This window comes from Chrysochloris asiatica, unplaced genomic scaffold, assembly GCF_000296735.1.
Source record: "Chrysochloris asiatica unplaced genomic scaffold, ChrAsi1.0 scaffold00108, whole genome shotgun sequence".
Lineage (NCBI taxonomy): Eukaryota > Metazoa > Chordata > Mammalia > Afrosoricida > Chrysochloridae > Chrysochloris > Chrysochloris asiatica.
In genome coordinates this window covers 5366297-5382387 of record NW_006408626.1, presented here as the reverse complement: position 1 = coordinate 5382387, position 16091 = coordinate 5366297, and the positions used below count along the sequence as shown (strand labels likewise).

The following is a 16091-nucleotide window of genomic DNA, read 5'->3' as shown; positions in this document are numbered from 1 at the left end:
GATAGTAGAGTCTCCAGTGAGTAGTATCCAACCTGTCTAGGAAAGGCTGATGAAAATAAATGCAGATGGGTCTCTTGTGATGCAAAGGTGAATAATTGTTATCAGGACTGATTGTGAGGACTGGAAATGTAAAGGTGGATATGGTATAGCAAGGAGGGGAGTGATTAACCATTCATTCAGTCTAGGAGCAGAGAACCCTGGGACCATCACTGGAGAAGAGAGGACATCGAGACCACACCCAGAGAAGCAGTGAGGCCTGAGATGGAGACAGAGAGGATGACATAAAGAGATGGAGTGGCTGAGGACTTGAGATCCAGAGAGGGAAAGGAGCTGTGTGCTGAGTACCGTAGGGGGTGTGTGGGTAGGGGGTTTGCAGGGTATACCCTTTGTTGGGTGATGATGCATGGACGGGATGGTAACTATGGCAATGAAATGATGTATGACAGAATTAATGTAAAACTAATGTTCCCCCATGTAAACTATCACACAATAAAAATAAATAATAAATAAATAAACAAACAAAAACAGAACCAAGTGTAAGACATTAAAAGTTGCTTAGGAAGTTTATAACATTAAAAATAGAAAAATGGAAGTATGTAAGATATGTCAATAAACAATTTCCCTAATTTGGCCTGTCACATATATGATACAATAAAAGAAGCGAAGCAAAGTTTCATCACTGTAAAGTAGCTTTGAAACATTAGGAATGTCCGAAATTATCCATTAAGATGCAACATTAAGCAAATGTCTGACCTCAAAAGTAGTAACACACTAAAATGACAGCACCTGACCCCTATCACTTGAGGTCAAGGTTGTTGTTGTTGCTGTTGTTAAGTGCTGTCGAGTCAGTTCTGACCCATAGGAACCCTGTATAGGGTTTCTGAGGAGCAGCTGGTGAGCTTGAACCACCAACCTTGCAGTTCAAACGGCTTTGCAATCTGGCGCATTAACCCACAGGTTAGAATATTATATACAAGTAGGGGGCTTGAGGTCACTGCAAAAAGACAGAGGCAACAGATCCCTCTCAAGACTAACATTTTTCCCATGAGGAAACACTTCCAGTGACTAAGACTGAGAAGCTGTCCATTGTTACTAATCTTGAACCCTGGCTATGAGGGACTGCACAGAGTTCAAGAGGCCAAGACCCCTCATTTTAAAAAGCCTAAATTCTAAAAACCTTTAAAAAGGTTAAGACTCTCACCACAGAGCGAGTTTTGTAACTGTTAATTTTAATTCACCAATGCTAAATGAACATGGTATTCTTTCACCATACTTATGATGAGCAAATAATCCAAGAAGCTGGGTTATGAAGAAAAACGTGGTGGCATCAGGATTGGAGGAAGACTCATTAACAACCTGTGATATGCAGATGATACAACCTTGCTTGCTGAGCATGAAGAGGACTTAAAATATTTACTGATGAAGATCAAAGAGCACAGCCTTCAATATAGATTGCATCTCAATTTAAAGAAAACAAAAATCCTCACCACTGGACCAATAAACAACATTCTTATCAATAGAGAAAAGATTGAGTTTGTCAAGGACTTCATTTTTCTTGGATCAACTATCAACACTCACGGAAGCAGCAGTCAAGAAATTAGACAACGTATTGCATTAGGCAAATCTGCTGCACAAGACCTTTTTAAAGTGTTGAAGAGCAAAGATGTCAGCTTGAGGACTAAGGTGTGCCTGACCCAAGCCATGGTATTTTCAATAACGTCATATGCATGCAAAAGCTGGACAGTGAATAAGGAAGACCATAGAAGAATTGATGCTTTTGAGTTATGGTGTTGGAGGAGAATATTGAAAGTGCCATGGGATGCCAAAAGAACCAACAGATCTGTGCTGGAAGAACTGCAGCCAGAGTGTTCCTTGGAGGTCAGCATGGCCAAACTTAGTCTCTCATACTTCGGACACACAGGGACCAGTCTCTGGAGAAGGATATTATGTTTGATAAGGTGGAGGGTCAGAGAAAAAGATGAAGACCCCCAGAGAGATAGATTGGCAAAGTGGAAGCATCAATGGGCTCAAGCGTGGCAACAATTGTGAGGTTGCCCCAGGACAGGGCAGTGTTTAATTCTGTTGTGCGTAAGGTCGCTATGAGTCAGTAGTGACTAGATGGCATCTAACAACAACAACAAATGAACGTTTTAAGGTCTTACCTATGTTCCTTGCCAAAATTACACTATAATAAACAAAATGAGTTTATACATGACAAACTTGAATATCTATGAAAATTTATTTTCTAAGACTATGATCTTCCAGGATAGCTTCCACATACAACTACAACATGATCTCCAAACGATAAATATATACACACATTTACTTGTATCTTAAAATAACAAGGGAGTCCTAGTGTGGCGCTGTAGGATAAGCGCTAGACCTCAAGGTCAGTTTGAACCCGAACGTTGGCGATTTGTACTCACCAGCTGCTCCTCGTATGGGGTTGCTCTAAGAACCCACTGGATAGCACTTGATAACAACAACAACAACCCAAAGGCATGCTGAAATAATGGCTTGATGACCTGCTTTCAAAGATCAAAGTCTTGAGAACTCTATGGAGCAAAGTTCTACTCTGCAATGCAAGGGGGTTGCTATGAGTTGGAATCAATTCAATTGTAACTGGTACTGGTTAAGAATAATCATATTGGTAATGTCACATTTTTTTTAAAAAAATACATAAATATTGTTAAATAGCAAATACTGGCATGAGAGAAAAGAATAAAATACTGAAGTCAAGCCATTTAAACCTAAAAAGCAAATCCTAAATTGTAATCAGAAACATCATGCACATGTAGTGTTTCCCCAACCAGAAGCACTGAACACCCTAGCACTAGATTCTGCCTATGAAATCTCTTTCCATTAAAGGGAACCAGGACTTCTTAGATACATAGCAGATTTGAAGACTGGACATGCACACAATGAGCTTAGGAACATTCTGCATCTCAGAAAGCAAGGATGCTAATAAAGACTACTAAAGTCATGTAAAAGAAAGACTCAGAAGTCAATTTGACAAGGCTTGTTTGGCCAAGACAATCTGGCATCAATAAGAATAAAAACGACCATGGATTAAAGCATATAAAATGTTTAAATCCATGATCTCATTGTTGTGAAGAGCCATAGGGTCAGTTCTGACCCATAGTGACCCTGTATACGGTTTCAGAATAGAGACTGGTGAGCTTGAACCACCGACCTTGCAGCTCAAAGCGACTTTGCAGTCCAGCATATTAACCCACAGCGGCACATGCCATTATGATAACTTTAGAAAAATGTTTTTAACTTTATTGGATACCTTTTTAAGAATCTAGGAAACAACTGTGTCCTTTGGATAGTGGTATATACTAGGAAAGAATTGTTTTGCCTATCCTGTGCAAACTGTGCCACATTTACCAAACAGATGTTGGGGGAAGTTTCTCTTCATAGAAATATTACAGATAATAAATGAGGGATTGTAAGAATCAAAATTTCAGCAGTTTTGTACACCTCATGTAAACAGAAGATTTAAGCAATGTAGAGTCGCTGCTGCTGGTGGTGGTGGTGGTGTGCTGGGGAATCTGTTCTGGCTCATAGCGACCCTGTCTAAGGTTTCCAATGCTGTAAATCTTTACAGGAGCAGAAAGCCTCATCTTTCTCCTGCAGGACAACTGGTAGTTTCGAACTGCTGACCTTGAGGTTAGCAGCCCAACTACACTACCAAAGCTCCTTATACAGGGTCACTAGATGGTACTTAATAACAACAACAATCCTCCAAAGTAAAAAGGGTAGGCTGTAAATCAGATTAAATCTCGAGATCTAATAAAAGAGAAGCATGTTACCTCAGAACTGCAATCAGCAAAATGTAGAAAACTTTACAGGACAAATTAATTCCAAGGGAAAATAATTAAATAAAGAGGTACAATATAATCTGTATACATCAACTAAATATAATCTGTGGATCTTTTCTTTTAAGAAAAAAAAAACATTTGTGAGCAGATCAGGAAAGTTTAAACAGACATTTAGTAGTATTAAGAAATTGGTATCAATTTTTATAGTGTGGTAATGGTATGTGGGGAGTACTGGTGCGGTGCTGTGGGTTAATGCACTGGACTGCAAAGCCATTTGAACTGCAAGGTCGGTGGTTCAAGCTCACCAGCCACTCCTTGGAAACCCTATACAGGTTTGCTACAGGTCGGAACCGACTGGATGGCACTTAATAACAACAACAATAGTATGTGGTGCTGTGGGATGAAGCACTGACTCGTAAATTTGGTTTGAACCACAAGGTCGGTGGTTCAAACTCACTAGCCGCTCCTTGGAAACCCTATACAGGGTCACTATGAGTTGGAACAGACTCAACAGCACTTAAAACAATAACAATGGTGTATAGTTACATATTTCTAAGTAGGTTGTATTGTCTATTCATACATACTGAAAAAATTATGGATGAAATAATATATAGGACTGGCTTCAAAATAATCACAGGAGAAAGAGGTGTAGTCGGGAAATAGGAAGGTTAATGATGAAATAAAGTTGGTGACAATGGAAGCTCAGTCAGAGTTCTTAACACCATATTCTCTCTATTCTAGTATACATTCAAAAAATTTTATGCTAAAATAACAATATACACATTAGGCATTTAGTTCTAATGATACAATTTAAGAATTACAGAAAGCAGTATGATATTTATATTTAAAAGAAAAAAACATGCCGAGTTGTTTCCAACTCAAAGAAACCCTGCAAGACATTCCTTAAGAGTTTCCATGGCTGCAAATCTTTGCAAAAGCAGACTGCCTTATCTTCTTCCCACAGACTAGCTGATGGGCTCAAACTGCTAATCTTTTGGTAAGCAACCCAAGGCATCCTCAGGGCTTCTTTTGTAAGAAAAAGTAACTATAACTCATGATGATTATGATGCAATTAGGGCTAAAGTAACTTGTATCTACCTAAGTGAAGAGTGAAGGTAAATACAGAATATTATGGCCCCTTCATGGTTACTGTATCAAGAAAAAAACTCAGGGTTGGGATAAAAAATACTAAGGGTAATTGCATTTTCATAGAAAAAATGTAAGATACTATATATTACAGGCTTAACCTAGAAAACTATTGCATTTCTAGCTTTATGTAGAAATCATTTTTAACCAATGTTTATTATTTACTAACACAATATGCAATTATGTAAATAAGGCTTCAGGATTGCTGAGTATCCTCAGATAATGTGAGCAAGTTATCGGTAATGTTTGGTATTCTTCATCTCTTACATGTACAGAACTAATACTAACTCCTAAATTATATAAAATCTCCATGACGGTAACAAAAACAAAACCATATCAAGGCAACATTGTTAAGTGGTGCTGAGTCAGTTCTGGCTCCTAGGGACCCTGTATTTGACTTCTGGGGCTATAAATCCTTAACAGAAGCAGAAAGCCTCATCTTTTTTCCACAGTGGCTCAAACTGTCAACCTTATGGTTAGCAGTCCAGTGCCTATCGTACAGAATCAAAGAGCTCCCCAAATGAAAACATTACACTAAGCAGAAGCAGTTAGATGCAAAAGGAAAACTCTTTATGATCTTACTTACATGACAAGAGCATATATATATATATATATATATATACACATACATACATACACACACACACACCAAAAATTATTAGTGCTGGAACAGAAGGATGAAAAGGGAGTTTCTGCTTAGGGAACATCGAGTCTGTTTTAAAAGTGGTGGAATAATTTGGTAAAGGATAGTGAGAATAGTTGCACAATCTGAAGGATGTAAACAATATTACTGAATTATGCATGAAGAGATTGTTGGTGTCATGTGCATATTTTCACCACTCAAAAAAATAAATTTCAGGGACTGTAAACAAAATTCAAGAATATGTTTGGGATGATCTGACTTAAAATACAGCTTAAAGAATCACAGGAAGGAAATAATAAGTGATTGCTACATTGAGGGTATTACAATCATTGAAATGAAATAAAGTATAAGATTTGTTGAATGCAGAACTGATGGGCTCCGCAAACTTTCTCTCAATTCACGATAAAAAGTTTTCTTAAATTACTTAAAAAATACAATCTATTAAGTGGCATACAAAATTTCCACAAGAGATAGAGTTTGATAATATCTGCAATCATATACCCAAGAAGTCTGTGCAATGTATAAATTATCTAATAGATTAAAGAGAGCCACTCATATCTATTTTAAATGAACTTTTAGAAACACCCTGAAAAGTAAGATTCTAACAACCAAGAAAATTAATGTTGTTGTTGTTGTTAAGTGCTGAGTCGGTTCCGACCCATAGCGACCCTGTACAGGGTTTCCGAGGCTGTAAATCTTTACGGGAGCAGAAAGCCTCATCTTTCTCCCAAGGAGTGGCAGGTTCGCAGCCCAATTCATAACCACTACGCTACCAGAGCTCCTTAAGAAAACTAATAGATGGTTTAAATGTGAACTTCAAAACAAGTATCATTTCTGTTAGATAAAGTTTGTTGTTTTTGTTAAGGGACCCTGTACAGAGTTTCTAAGGGGCAGCTAGTAGATTTGAACTGCCAACTAGTGCTGATCCTACAGCTTACCCCCTTCAAAAAACAAAATGAAATAACATCTTATTTTCCTCAATCGCACTGGAGGCATAAAGGGTAAGGAACGCATGTTCTTCAAGCTAGTCAGAGCTATCATTTAATATGTCTTTTTAATTTTTTTTCTAATAAGAATGCATCACCACTCTGTTAAGTATGGCTATAACATAAATTATTTCCTAGAAATATTTTCACAAATAACTTATCTCACTAAACTTATTTCCATTGTTTAATGTTTTAGTTTTCATTTTGACAAATGAATCTGTAATTTCCCACCAAATTCTGTCAACCTTAATCCATTCCTGTAGCTTCCTGATTAAACGGTTGAAACAAAAATGTGATTAAATAAAAATAAAAATTTTTAAATAAATAAAACATATTGTGAATGTACTATAGAGAGTATTTTGAAATAGAAGACATTATTTCTTAAGTAATTTATCCTGGGAAAGAAAAATATAAACATTCATTCTCCTGCTTTCCAATGCATGTTTAAGTATATATAAGTGGTTCTCTTTAGATCTGGTATCACATTTTTAAGGGGGAATCATTCAGAAATCCTGTTAACAAGAATGAAATTACACTACAGTTAGAGTAAACTTTATAATTCCCATCTGATCTTGTCATTTCATTTTACAGGAGGACTTCCCAAATAATCATCCAATACTCCTAGCATATTCAGGAAAAAGAGTAAATTTCAACTTTTATCCAGTCCAATATTCTTTTACTTTATCAAATACATCTCAGTGAAAGGGTTCTAAAAGTTCATTTAAAATAGATATGAGTGGCTCTCCTTAATCTATTAGATAAGTAAAATAATTAGGAAAATTGTTTACAATTTAATTACCCAGTAAGTATAAATACATTAAAGGAAATACCCAAATATAGACAATGTATTCTAGAGTAAGATGAATACAGAAATACACAAAAGAGCTATTATTGCCACTACTATTTATGTTTTAAAAAGAAAATTACATATATAAAATGCAGTTTGTCAAAACTAGAGCATCACTAAATAATACTTTTCATCTGGCTATCCATTAAAAGGTTAAAAGACTACAAATAATGGTAAACTTCAAAATAAAGGTTTTTGTTTGTTTTTTTTAAAAAGCACCTTAAATTACATATTAGAACAAGACACATAACTGGGGAATATATATCCAACTCTGTCATATCATGAGACATTTTCAGAGTCCTTATGAGGAATCTTTAAAAGAAAAGAATAATTAAAACACTCTGACATTAGGAGTAAGTGGAATCCTTACCATTGGCAGTGCATTGATGTGAGGATGTGCAACTGAATATCCACCAATCACACGTTGCTGATGCTGAGAAAAAGGAAAGTAAAATATTCAGTGTGCTTAAAACAAATTCCGTTTAAAACATATCAGATAACAAAACTTGACAGGTTTGAAATACTATATACTTACTGTCCCCATCAGTGATCTTCCTCTCCCTAAGCAATTATTATAGTAAACAACAGCAGTGTTGAAATGCTTAATATGTATCAGGTACTAAATCTTTACAACTCAACTTGTGCAAATATTACTGTAATGCTGTCGAGTCATTCTGACTCATAGGGACCCTGTGTAGGATTTCTGAAGAGCAGCTGGTGGGTTTGAACTGCCATTAGGGTCCCGTTTAGTATACTTATAATCTATGATTGTGTGCCATAGGAGCGTTGTAAACTTGTTATGGTTACGTGTCATAGAGTCGGTTCTGGCTCATACTGGCATGCTGTATCGCGTTTCCAAGAAACGGCTGGTGGATTTGAACCATAAGCAGTCCAGTGCTTAACCTACAGTGCCACACCACAACTCTAGAATATATAACATGCTGTATATTCTTTTAATAATACAGGGGAAACTGATTGGTTTTGAAACAATTTCCACTGAAACTTGTAAAACTTTTATCTTGTCAGATAGGATATTTTATAGGGTTTACCCAGTCTTCCTGACTGTCAAATCATAGCACACTGGTAATACCATGAACCTTTCAGGTCACTGCAAATTTGTTTTCCACAGATTCTATCAGAGTGGACTGTGGATGAACAGTTATGTGCTACAGGGCAGTAAGAGTGAGAGGGAAATAACAAGCTGATGCCATAGAAAAGAGTATTTACTATAACATGTAGGAGCTTCATTCCATACACCAAAAAAGTGAATTATGCCAAAAAAACAGTAAAAAGGTAACTAAGCAAAAAACAATGAATAACTGCAGAAACACTCTAATTCTTTCAAGTTTGCTTCTGTTTTTATGTTTAACTAACTAGAAACTCACATTCTAACTAACTCCATGGTTAGCTAAAGAACTTCACCTATTAACTAAGGTCATATATACAGCCTTTCAAGTAGTTAGATTATCAAACAAATAAAGTTAAACACAGGATACAGTAATTAAAAGTATAAATAGTTACACTAATTTTCTATCAGCCTCTGGCCCTTACAGAACAATGGAGTGACCCAAGATTTTTTCCCACAGGACACTTACAAGTTAGTTGGTAGAACCTTTCTAGCACCTACTGAGAAAATGCTTTATAAATGTCATGACTGAGTCCAAATAAAAATTAGATTATCATTAGGCTCTGTTTGCCTTAGGGTCAGTATGATGAATATCTATTATTTTACTACGGGTAAGAATCATTTAACATCCATGATAGGTTTCTGTGAAACAGGATGCTAAATAATTTGGCCATTGTGGGACCAGTCATTCAGATATTGTGAGAACACCATATTATAAACAGGAAAGAGTCATAGAGGACAGGTAAACCCAGGACCCCACACTACCACACCACACCAAGGAACTGCATGGTGATTTGGGCACTAACATTTAACCTTCATCACCTGTCAATGACAGAGAATCTGAACATGAGAAGAGATTTTGGGCTTATTAGTCCTGGTGTGGTGCTGTAGGATAAGCAATGAACTGCTAACTATAAGATCAAAATTCAAACCCTCCAACTGCTCCTTGGAAACCCTGTGAGTTAGAACCCATTCAGCAGCACTTAACAGTACGTAACTGTATGGATGTTGTTGTTGTTAAGTGCCTTCGAGTTGGTTCTGACCCATAGTGACCCTGTATAGGGTTTCCAAGGAGCAACTGGTGAGATTGAACCACCGACCTTGTAGTTCCAACGACTTTGCTGTCTGGTGCATTAACCCACAGCACCATACCAGGACTACACATTATAAGCAGCTATTCATGAATGTTAAACGCTTTAACCTAAATAATTTGGGCAGAAGAAACAGTCATAAAAGGGTAAGAGAAGCCGCAGGAATAATATGAAGATCTAAGTAACAGGATTTTAAAAAAACACACAACTCTGGCTACTCACAAAATTTGCCTGCACAGACAGTTAGTAAGTCAGAAGAGAAAACTCACTCATATAATACCTAGATCATATTTGGAATCTCAGTCTTTCCAAGGGTTGAATATTTGATTCAAGATACCATGAATTAGCTTCTTAGGCTGTTGTTGTTAGCTACCATAAAGTCAGTTCAGACTCATAGTGGCTCTCCGTTTAACAGAAAGAAATAGTGCCTGGCCTTGCTCTAGGACAACACAAAAATCATTCAAGCTGAACAATGAGCTCCTGGTAGAAATGAGAAGTGCTCTGCCATTGATGTTACTCTATCCTACAATAGAAATACCTTTCCAGATTCTAACCTAACTGTGACAGAGTGGGTCCCTCATTCTGATTAAACTGGTGTAGGGTAAAACTTGTAATGGTTATATATCTAAAACTCTCATGGGTAGTTCCAGTGGAAGTTGAGACCTACTCAAATCTGTAAAGGGAAAAGGCAGGTTGAGGCATTTTATTAGTCAGATTCTAATTAATAATCTATTGGGCTAAGGGGACACTTCTCTAGAGTATCGGCATTGCAAAGTGAGTGGTGCTAAAAACTACAGTGGGAAAATACAATAAGGAGTAAGTTAAATGCTTTACTTATTTGACTCAAGATTAACAGTGAAAAATAAAAGATAAACTTAATCCATACAGACAAAAATGCATTAGAAGTGGGCCACAATAATGACACCACAAAAAGATCCAGTAGTACTATAAAACACAGAGCTGTTACTCAGAGGAGCATAGCAAGGGAGGCAAAACATTGTTGATAATCATATTTAGATTAACAGACACACAAACAGCAACTGACACTCGGCCATGCTTTCCAAAATTAGAAATAGTAGGTAGAAAGTATTTTTCTGTTCCACATAATGTAAAAACAAATACATCAATGGCAATGTTCAAACAGAGTCCTGGTGCGGTGCTGCAGGATGGGCAATGACCGTAAGAACAGTTTGAAACCCAAGTTGGCAGTTCAAACCCACCAGCCGTTCCTCAAAAACCCTATACAGGGTCACTATGAGTCAGAACCAACTTGATGGCAGGCACTTAACAACAGTGTTAAAACAAAACCTGAATATAAACCCTCTTAGCCAGAGGAAACGGAAATAAGAAGTTAGCCATGCATTTGGTCAAGATTAGCTAATCTTTTTGTAGAAGCGAGAAGAAATGAAAGCTATTGTGCATACTTTTAAATTAAAAACAAACTGAGCTTTCTGACTCGATAAAGACAACTGAAAACCAAAATTCATTTCTAATATGAACTGAATTGCTACTGCCAAAGATACTATCTTTTCACACTTTCTAACAATCAGTCAATCTTATTACAAATAAACCTAGAAGTAAAAAAAAAAAAAAAAGTAAATTGTGTGTTTGTAATTATTTTAAAAAACAGGTTCACAAAATCATATTTAAACAGAATTATATTTGAAACTAAGTGTCAAATTTCTTATCTCTCCCCAGTTCTAATTGAATACATTAATACCAAACAACCAAATTTCCATCAACAACAAAGATCTGAACACTATAAATGAAGTCCTCCCATCAGTGATGCATTAGTTACTCAAGAAAATACAAACTTGGGGGGGAATAGGCTAGAATCTTCTTCAGTAGACCAGGAGGCAATGTAATTTAAAGCCTATGTACATTGTAAGCCAATTTAAATACAGGGTTTTGTTTATTTAATACACAACTGAACTGTAGGGAGAAAGAGGAAACGGAGAAGGGAAAGGGAGAACGAATGTAATAAGGGAAAAACAGTGTCTCTTCTAGATATTGTAAGGAGGCCTAGTGATTCAGTGGTTAAGTACAAGACTGCTAACCAAAAGGTTGTTGTTGTTAAGAGCTCTTGAATCATTTCCGACTCACAGTGACCCTGTATAGGGTTTCCAAGAAACCACTGGTGAATTTGAACTGCTGATTTTGCAGTCCACAGTGCTTATTCTACAGCACCACAATAGGACTCCAAAAGGTAGGCGGTTTCAACCCACCACAGGAAAAAGATACAGGTGACCTTGTCCTTGTATTTTCTTATTTTCCTCTGAAATCAAGGTATTATCTTTTCTAACCCTACATCCTCTATACAGAGTAAAGTTACAATTCCTAGGTGAGACATCAAGTATGAATAGGTTTATTTAACTATAAATTAGCATTATAATATTACAGGCATCATCATAAGTCATCAAAGAGAAGATGTGTTCAATCAGAGAAACTTTAATAATTATGACCCATGGTCTGCTCAAACTATTTTTTATGAAAGCATCCATACAAAGTTAACATCAAAAGCTTCTAATCTGTACTCAGACACATGTGAGAAATAACTCTTAGGATAGTCCATCTTCAGGAATGTGTTCCAGGAAATTACTGACTAATGTAACAAGAGAAGCTCATGGGAGAAGGGGAAGGAACAGTTTAGCCAACTAGGAACTGTAAATAAGAATGCAACCATCAATGGGAAAGAATGTTAACCCCACAGTACTCAATCAATGAGGAACCAGGAGAGGGACTTTCTATTTGTTGTTGTTACTCTCAAGTATGTTCAGACTCAAAGAGACCCTGGTACAGGGTTTCTGAGGCTGTAAATCTTTACGGGAGCAGAACGCCTCATCTTTCTCCCATGGAACAGCTGGTAGTTTCGAATTGCTGACCTTGAGATTAGTAGCCCGATTCGTAACCACTACAATGCCAGAGCTCCTTTGACTAGGAGATAAAAATCTTTGTGAACTGGCTGCACAGTGCCTCTGCCAGTGTCTTCTGGGTTTGGTACTTGATTTTGCAAAATCGGTTTAAAAAAATCTCACTCTAACTAAAATGAGTACAGATCGAATTTCTTGAGCATTTGTCAGTAAGCACTCTTGATAACTCATCAGTGACCTCATACAGTTTAAGGCAATCTGTCCAGCTCTCCCTCCAGAGACCCACCTTGGTAAGGTCCTAGGGTCAAGGGTTTTATACTGACCTGCTAGTGCCCAAGAGGGACCAAGGCAGTATCTGGGGTATCTACAACAATTCTCATTCACCACTAAAACGTAATGCTTGGGTCACTCAATCCCTGCTATAGTTTATACAACAGACTCAATTTTTAAACATCCAGAAAATGTTCAGTGTGTCCATGTACCTTGTACTATATACATTACCTACTATCACTATCTTAAAATACCTAACAAAACACAAACATGGATACAAAGGGTTATTAGGTGCTGTAGATTCAGTTCTCATAGTGACCGACCCTATGATGCACAACACAAGATACAAAGTGAGACTTCAAATGCTTGACTCATAGTGACCTGGCATAGGGTTTCCTAGGAGCAATAGGTGGGTTTGAACTGCTGACCCTGTTAACAGTCCAGTGCTTATCCTACAGAGCCAAACCAGGACTCCAGTGCTGGGTGTGTGATTTTTATTTTTTATTTTCATCACGTTCAATATTTCCTGTTACAAGTAAAACACACAGGAAGCAAGTGAGACTACTTTGTGCAAATGCACAAAGCTAGATCTTTAAAGACTGACTGGACCTTTTTTTTAAGCTAGAACTGTAAAGAATGACTGAACACTTGTTTAATAACTTCAACTGTAAACTCTCAGAAAAAATTTTTTTAACTTATTCCTGGTGTGTGATGCTGTAGGAAAACCGGCCAACCACTCTCAGAAACCCAATACAGGGTAAGTCAGAATCAACTTGATGGCACTTAAAAAACAACAACAAATTATACCAAAATTCCAATTCTGGTCCAATAAGTACTAAAAGAAACGGGGGACAGTTTGAAGCTTACTTTGTGTTGGGGAAGGGGAGTGCATTGGTGGCAGGTAAAATCTTAGCTCTTCCTCATATGGAGAGAAATATGCCAGAAATTGTCACACTGTTTGTTTGTTTAAATCCTCTCTTCAGATGAGGTCCAGAAGAGGAAGATATGTTTCCTATAAAGAGGATGAGAATGCCTTGTGCTTGACTGTTCACTCACCCCTTGATCTCATGTCAAAGTCAATTGACTCATCCACTCTCTCCTGTCAATCTGTTGACAAGAACTACTGTGATCACTCTGCACAGTCTCAGACTCAGCTAGAAAAATTCAAAAGACCTGAGAAGGCCATTAATTAGCACTAATTAACTATCTGTGATATGTAGATGATAATACAACATTGCTCTCTGAAAGCAAAGAGGTGAAGCACTTACAGATGAAGAACAAAGACTATACAGTCTTCTGTATGGATTACATCTCAACATAAAACAAAAATCATCACAAATAGGCCAGTAAGCAACATCAGATACAGAAAAAATATTGTAGCAGTCAAGGATTATATTAAACTTGGATCCACAATCACCATTCATAGAAGCAGCTGTCAAGAAATCAAACTATACCCCTAATGGACAAATCTGCAAACGATTTCTTTAAAGTTTTAAATCGCAAATAAGTCACTCTGAGGACTAAGGTGTACCTGACACAAGCCATAGTATTTTCAATTGTTTGCTAAGCATGTGAAATCAATTATCCTCTCAGAAAAGTCTCATGGACTTAACTTCCAGGGGACCTAATCTGTCAAGGCACATGACCAGTTACAAGAAAACAATACACTCAGGTGTGCCACATTTGGCTATGCCTTCCTACCCACTTCCAAAGTTGTTTACCTGTTAGTAGTCACTTGGCTGTTCCCTATGTTGATTGCTGACACTTTTGACAATGTCCACACCTCTATATATCGAATGAAATGAAGCTAAAAATTAACCCAATGTCATTTGCCCACTGAAGAAGAAAGGATCTGGAAAACCTTTTACTCACAAGGTACATGAGTCCTCATCACTACTCTGCTTCTAGAGCACTAGTGATTTTGAGTTGAGAATTTAAACTGTCTGTGATACAGATTCACTTTCTCTTGTGGCGCTGTAGGATTAGCACTAGAGGGCAAGGCTGCTTTGAACTGCAAGGCTGGTAGTTCAAATCCACCACCTGCTCCTCGAAAACCCTACACAGGACAGGGTCACTATGAGTCCAAACAGACTCGATGGCACTAACCAAAGCAATGAAAAGTTTTACAGAATTGACCTCTGCGATTCTTGGAGGCCTCTTTTAAATTAAGGATTAGCATCACAGAAAACTATGTCCACAGAAGAAAGAGAAAAATCTCCTGTCTTATGAGAAATAAATCCACAAAGGCATAAATCAAAGCCAATAAACTAAAATGCATCCTAAAACTAGTACAGAAAACCTATTTTGATAATACGAAGAATTAAAAAAAAAAGTTAAAGAAAAAGCAGTCATTCAATATCCTTTATTTCAGGCATAAAGAAATTAAAGCTTAATATTAAATATTCTTAAATAAATAAAAACCAAAGGCTAAATACTCTTACCAGTGATAAGAAGGTGATAATTAAACTCTTCATTGTGTATGCTCTACTAGGAGTGGACACTGACTAATGCTTTTGTTCATTTAAGTCTCATAACAAACTTGTAATGTAGGTATTATTATTGTGCTATTTTAACAGTAAGTTAACTACAGTCCAAGAACTTCCTAGACCAAGATCACACAATTGATTAGAGGCGGAATAAGTGGATATCAGATGCCAACTCTTAAATTCTTAGCGATTTTCCTCCTCTAGGTCTCCCAGGTCTCCTTGTAAAACTTTTGTTTCTAGTTTTCTTCTCCCAACATGACAGTCAAAGAATTATTAGTAATAGGTTTCGCTTTATGTAGGAAAAGACTGTACTCCTATCATATCCTCTTGTTGCCACAGGAAAGACGGAGTCAGTACAGTAAGAATCTTAGGACAGTGTATAAGTGGGCTTCAAAAGGTCCATGGCTAAATTCCAGTCCATTCTTCCATGAACTTTTCAAACTCCCATGTACATCCACCAACCAATAAATACTTTTAGTATATACCCATCCCGGGGAGTCCTGGTGTGGAGCTGTGAGTTAATGCGCCAAACTGCAAAGCCGTTTGAACTGAAAGGTTGGCAGCTGAAGCCCACCAGCCGCTCCTCAGAAACCCTATACAGGATCACTATGGGTTGGGATCGACTGGACGGCACTTAACAACAACAACATCATTCTTAAATATTCATAAAGATGAGAGGATTTTTCAAAACAACAATGAGATACCACCTCACACCAACAATAACAGCAAAGATGAAAAATGGAGGAGACATTAAATGCTAGCGGGGATGCGGAGAAACGGGGACACTCTTGCATTGCTGGTG

The 16091-nt window shown here is 37.2% G+C and overlaps 1 protein-coding gene across 2 annotated transcripts in view; it reads right to left on the bottom strand.

Annotated features, from left to right (window-relative positions):
- Positions 1-16091, bottom strand: part of TBL1XR1 (transducin (beta)-like 1 X-linked receptor 1) — a 191435-nt gene that overhangs the window by 89033 nt on the left and 86311 nt on the right. The window contains exon 1 of one of the 2 annotated variants that reach the window (XM_006867708.1): positions 7817-7883. The exons of the other annotated variant lie outside the window; for it this stretch is intronic. The gene's annotated coding sequence lies outside the window, so the exon portion shown is untranslated. Of the gene's footprint in view, positions 1-7816; positions 7884-16091 lie in introns of those variants that run through there. 2 annotated transcript variants of the gene reach the window in all.